The sequence below is a fragment of the Silene latifolia genome, chromosome 7, assembly GCF_048544455.1.
Source record: "Silene latifolia isolate original U9 population chromosome 7, ASM4854445v1, whole genome shotgun sequence".
Taxonomy (NCBI): Eukaryota; Viridiplantae; Streptophyta; class Magnoliopsida; order Caryophyllales; family Caryophyllaceae; genus Silene; species Silene latifolia.
Window position 1 is genome coordinate 117544907 of NC_133532.1, and position 6627 is coordinate 117551533.

General features: G+C 36.2%; 1 long non-coding RNA gene across 1 annotated transcript; it reads right to left on the bottom strand.

The window, feature by feature from the left end:
- On the bottom strand, nt 1-2232 carry LOC141591281 (uncharacterized). Its single transcript, XR_012520781.1, has 3 exons — nt 2155-2232; nt 873-975; nt 1-757 (listed from the first exon to the last, which is right to left on the bottom strand). It is a non-coding gene; the product is annotated as an uncharacterized LOC141591281 (long non-coding RNA).
- Between the last annotated feature and the right edge of the window lie 4395 nt (nt 2233-6627).

Here is a 6627-nt window from a genome sequence, read left to right on the forward strand (position 1 = left end):
TCTAAGCTAGGAGAACGGTCACTAACCGTTCTTAAAACAACTTTCAACCGTGCTGTGGCCAAGCGTTCTCTTTGACATAAGAGAACGGTTAACACGAAGTCAAACCGGTCTCTTTGTAACTACAACGAGAACGGTTCTACACTACAACCGTGCTATTATCATATTACAAAGAGAACGGTTACATATGGACCCGTTTTCTTTGTAAAGACAGAAAAAGCGCCAATTTGGTAAAATGAAATTTGGCGCCGCGCCAATTATTTTTTTCAAATTTGGCGCCATTATAGTATTAGAGGTTCAAGGAGAACGTGTATTGCATGAACCGTTCTCTTTGATTTTTGTTTTTTTTTTTTAAATATTTTTTTTCGAAACCCCTACACGATTAAATCGTATAGCTTATAGGAATTCTATATATACTTGCAATTCAGAAACTTCACAAAGATGTATTACGGAACAAAAACCAAGCTTTTTATTTAATTTGAATTCATGACTATAATTCCTTACAAAAATAGACAAAATCCTATCCAAGTGCAAAAGTAAATATACGTATAAATATCGAAAAAATGTATAAATAAAAATCTTTCAATCCGCATCACTTATTTCTATCCAAGTGCAAAAATAACTATACGTAAGTAACTGGTAATCATCGTCTTCATCCACCATTACTTGTCGGCTTAAAATTGAGTGTGAATTCAGCCCAAATATTTCGCACCTCGTCAATTTGCTCAACCGTATATGTCGTTGGGGCGGTTAACATGAACTGTATACATACACCCAAAACTTCACTTAATACTAGCTTGTTACGTAAAATAATTACCAAGACGGAAAGAATAAAACAAAGAGATGAAAATGATTGAAATGATAAGGAAAAATACATACATTATGGGCGACATTAACATATCTTGCTTTGATAAGCTCCAACATATATCGGCAAACATAATATCCGCATAATACGGTCCCAACCGGCTGCCGAGGACACTAAATTAAAAACCACAATGAGTTGATGAGTTCTTTGCAAGTACATGATCAAAAGTACAAGAAAATGTCAGAAAATCCAAGAGAAGACGCTTTTCCAATCAAGTCTAATTCAAGGCATATAAGTTGGAAATACCAACACCGGAAGAAAAAGGTTCAGAGAGATTTGGTATTGCAAGAGATTTGGTCATATGGAAAATGAGTGCAGACAAAAGCGAAAAATGAGACCAAGACACAAGCAAGCCAACTTCTCAAGCATGAAAAACTTCCCACAGTTAATAAATTTCCAAAGCTCTATAACCTGTACCAAAATTACCGGATAATCCATATTCCCTAATTAGGTGAGACCTTAATACCAATAATTTGTGCCCCAATTCAATGACCGAAATATGACAAAGAAACCCGAGTTGAACCATTTCTACTTCACCCGAGTGACCTACACTTGGACTCAAATGATCTTAAAACATCCGAAACTCGAAAAAACCGAGTCCGCCAAAATCGAACCCGAAATAGCGGACAGATGACCCTAAGTTACTCGGATCGGGATTTGATTTACTTCTTTGACCATAGTGTTGCTTCACAACTTGCACAAAGAAAAGGAGTTCAATTTGAAAAAGCCTTCGCTTACCATTATGATATCTTGTTGCTTGGATTCATGGTATGTAATGGACCTACTTTACTTTTCTTAACCAGGCCTCATTACGGGCGGCAAAATGACAGACAAAATGAGACCAAGACACAGTCCAACTGTTACTATCGAGAGGTGGCTAATCGATTTGAGAGAATGAATACCAAAGATATTGAAGCAAAATGACAAAGCAAATGGATTAATAGCATTCACCGATTGATGTGGGCTGATATGATTATTTTGAGAGTTGAGTGCCTAGACTCAAGAAGAGGTTTATCAAAACTGGATGCTACACTGCAGAATGCCTGCATTTATACTATCTAATCATGGGCAGATGCATCAATCGAATCAAATTACCCTAAGTTACTCGGATCAGAATTTATATATACTATCTATTCATAGGCAGATTGGAGAATTGCTTATAGAGACCAGACTTGCTTGTTACTCAGATCAAGAATTTAGTCATGGGCAGATGCATAAATAAAATCAAATTACCCTAAGTTAACCTTAGTCTGTAGTGTAGCATGGCTAGACAGAATTAGAGGCGAATATACCTTAATAATTTTCCAAGAAAGCGGTTTTGCGTCGAACCCGGCAAGTGGATCAATAGAGTTTCTTTTCTCGAATGCTCTGTATTTCAATTAACTAAAATAAGTACTTACATCAAACATAATTCAAACCACAATAACTAGTGTCTCAACCATTTTCTAACCTAGTAATTGTGTCCACGAAAAAATCGGCGAGGCTCGTATATGCGGCAGGATCACACCAATACACAATATTATCGGATGGACTAATCGCACCAACATCCAATGATCACTTCGATTACAACAAGGGAACAATGAGAATATCTTCACGTAGTTAACAACAATAATAAATAAATATATATAAAGTTCGAGAAAATATGTATACCTTTCGTGATAAGTCGCAAATATAAGTTTTCGACCCCCGCCACATTCCCTACAAGTCATAGCTCTAGCAACATAACGATCGAAAATCTTCACTTTCGGATGAAAATTTTGACAACAGCTCGGGGGACAAGAATCCATATAAAGTACTAGACTTCATAGTATCACTAAGATCACTCAGATACCTACAACAATTGCAACTAAACTTGTTCAAATAGTTCATAAAAAACAAGTGAATTGAAGAAAATGGTAAACAGGAATGAAACTCTTTGTTAATGCTATAAAATGTTCAAAATTCTTACCTCATAAAAATAGCAATGTGAGAGGCTCCTATCTCGCCCTCGTCACACCAATGAATAAGCTCCTCATAAGAAATCAAAGATATGTAGTTATGAAGGTGTAATACATGGTCATCAATAGGAACGTTTATAAGTGCTCCGCTCGTTTTCAATATGCGAGCCTCATGTAGTAAAGATTTCATCAGCGGGGTTCTCAACTTTTGCTTAAACTCAGAGCTAACTTCTACACCCAGAAAAGTCGGGACCAAAGGTTGTGGAAACCTTTGAGTCGTCTTCTTCTTCTTCTTCATTATGATCCCCATCTTTATAATTTTTTTTCCTCAAAACAGTTAGCATTTATAATTACTTAGTATAAGATAATAATTTGAATTTAATTTTTTTTTATAAAATTACCTTAGTAGGAGTATGAATATGATTGAGAGGCCACTGAACATATGAGTCCTTTGCATCGAGAAGACTATCAACTCATCTCAATAGGCACAGGCAACTTAGCATTTTCCGATCCAGAAACACTTTCTTAAGTTCGACTTTCTTATAACCATCAAGTAGTGAAGCGCCGTGAATAGTTACGAATTCCCCCTTACCTTCCATGTACATCAAGCCTGATGCCACCATCTTGTTTGGATTCTCAGGTAATGATAATTCACAGTCTCTCCAACCCTTAAAAAATTTTAGTAAAACCTTTACTAGGTTTCGCATAAATAATAATAAGTTTCGTGCAAATCAAAATGATAAATCGAAGATGATACTGCTTTGCTCACTAGGTGGCTCTTCATGTGGTATTTTTCACGGGGTATCTCTATACGGTGTGACAGTTGTTTGGATTGCTCCTCACTGTCTTTAAGGTGTGGATCTTGACGAGATTGCTCTCCACTCTCTTGTATAGAGATACTACGAGAACCATCAGTAGATTCATAAGCATTCGATCCTTGAGTACTCATAGATATTCCTTTCATGAAACATTCTATTTCTTCTTGACTTGGTTTCTCACCACTTTGCCAAAAATGCACCATCATCTTTTGCATATTTGCCACTTGTGATTGCGAGTATTTATACGTATGTCGTAAGAAATAAATTTTTAAATCATGCTTAAAATTAAAATATTCTAGGTATACATAATTAATTACCGTCTGTTTGAGAGAATCAACTTCTGTCGGCGGCCTTTTCGGAGGCTTCCCAAAATATTCAGTTATGCAAATGCCGTCAGAACTCCCGTACACGGCCACCATGTTCAGTTTTTGCCGAGTGCCTTAGCAAGTATATCTTCTCGTCCTTGAGGCACAAATGTACCAGCCTCCACCTCTTTTTCTAGTTCTTCCTACATACACTCATCCATTATATTATATAAATACATATTATTTGTCAATTCGTAGAAGTAAATAATAATTCTCATAACAATTGAAGAACTTACAATTTTCAAAGCGACTTCCTTATCATATTCTGTCAGATCTCCGTTATTAGGCGTTTGACCCTTTAGCCAAGTTAAGTGTCGGTCAACTTTCTCCAATATGTGTCCTTTAGCGGCAAAGTCTTTCTTCTATAAAAAAAGTAATGATAACTTGCTCTTGTCTAAATTTGAGCAGATATACATAATAAAAATGAACCATGAAAGCATTAAAATAAATTGCACGACAAACTTATAATACTATGAACCAGAAACCAGTACTTACGACTTTAATTTCAATCCCACGGTAACCTGCTCGAGAGCCATAGAACCTTGTCTTCTTCATAGAAGCATTCTTCTTGTTGTTTGCACTTATTACCTTACAATTTACAGAAGTATAAAAATCAAACCTAATAATTAAGTGAATATTATTTTTGATAAAAATTAAACAAACCTACTGAGAATATATTACCTTAAATGCCTCAGTAGTGTGGGACGCCACAAAGTCACTCCATTCATCTGGTGTTATAGTGTCATAAATTTCTGGTGGTGTCCTCCGTATTGCTCCTGTCTCGTCATATAGCCACTCACGGACTAAGGTGCATTTCCACTTTCTCCATAAACTCCCAGCCTTCTGAAGACACCATTCATAACGGTCTTCTATCACGATGAAAGCGCCCTAAACATCATACTCATAACAGAAGTTTGAGAAGGCAGAGAATCAGTGAGAATCAGTTTACATTTCCATTATATACCTCATTTTAGAGCCAAAATTTGCATATTATTCTAAACCAGTGTAACATAGCTTAAAACTCTTTGTAAAACTTATGACAATGCAGCCATGGTAGAGCATTTCCATTAATTGATAACTGGCTGTGCTCGACATTAGGACATTGACACTTTCGAATGAGACAGGAAATGCATCAACAATTTCGAGAATGTAAGTCCGAATTCGAGATGGCCATATCTCACGATTTAGACGGTGAGAAATTTTGTTCCTTACATGTATGAAATCTTGGAAGAGTCTACTTTCCAATGGAGTTGGAATAAACAATATTCAATGTGTGGATTTTTCACAATAAGCCTTCAAAGATCATCACGATTTAATGCAATGCTGTTTTCGAATCGACATGTCGTGATCAAACTTGAATAACTCACAAACTACTGGATATTATTGGGTAATTCTTTTTGGAAATGAAATATAACATAATTAGCTTTCATTTGATGTATGTTGGGTAATTTTATCCTTCATGATCTAAGAGATATGGATTTTTAAAGTACAAGCTGCTGCACATGAAGAATGCTGAATGTTAGAATCTGACATGTTCTTGAAATGCATATTTTGTAAAAATCTGGCTCTGATGCCAAAGTTGCAATGAAAACCCCCAAGGTTCACAATAATATAAGAGTGGCACACAAAATTGTAGGAATTGGATAGTTTTGGATAATTTGTAGGGAAGCTAATCTGATGCAAGGAACTTGTAAAACTTTGTAAAAATAGCAAGAATGCCTTATAAATTATGAAACTTGGCTTCAATTAAGATTAACACTAATGAAGCACGGCTCAAAGTTTCAAGATTAATGGAGGACTCAAACTATGACAAATAATTTCCCCACAGGCAGGCAACAAATAATTTGGGGGTTTTCCAGTACAGTCAGATTTAACACAGCCAGATTTAAAACCTTCGGGGTTTTCCAGTTGTAGGAAATGCATATTTTTTTCATGAAAATAGCCTAATCCGTGTCCAAGTGTCGGATTCTTCTAAATGAAACATAGCTTAAAACTCTTTTGTGAAACTTTTGGCAAAGCGACCATGGTAATGTACAAAGAGAACAATTATTTGATGGAATCACTTGCTTCAAACTGAGAATCACTTGCTTCAAACTGCATCTGAGACTTGAATTTTGGTCTTACTTGAGTGAATTCCACACTGAATTGTATACTTTTTTTGGTTGATTTTAGGGAATGATCAATGTAAAACAAAATTATATGTCAAACAATAAAGAGGTCACAAATGGAGTCGTCACAAATCAACATTCAGATGGCAGAGGGACAAAGTAGCAGGTCTGATAAAAATACAATAAAAAACCAATTGTGAGAGGGACGGTAGCAGGTCGATGGCAAGGGACGAGCTTGGTCCGATGGCAAGTATGAACCAAAGCGAGACTAAAGTCACTATCGAGAGACTGACTATCGAACATCAGTGCATCACAAGTTCCTTTCAGCCTAAACATTCACACTTCAAAACCAAATGCAATTAAGTAAAAATTTTAGACTCACAGTGATATTATCCAAAATTTCTTGCCTCAGGACATCATCAACATCGTCCCATGTTTCTAGTGTGCAACTAACATGCCTCCGAGTAATAACGCCAATCCAGCTACTAAACTTTCCAACAGACGTTCCTGAGAGGCAATCCGAGTTCTTTATCCCAC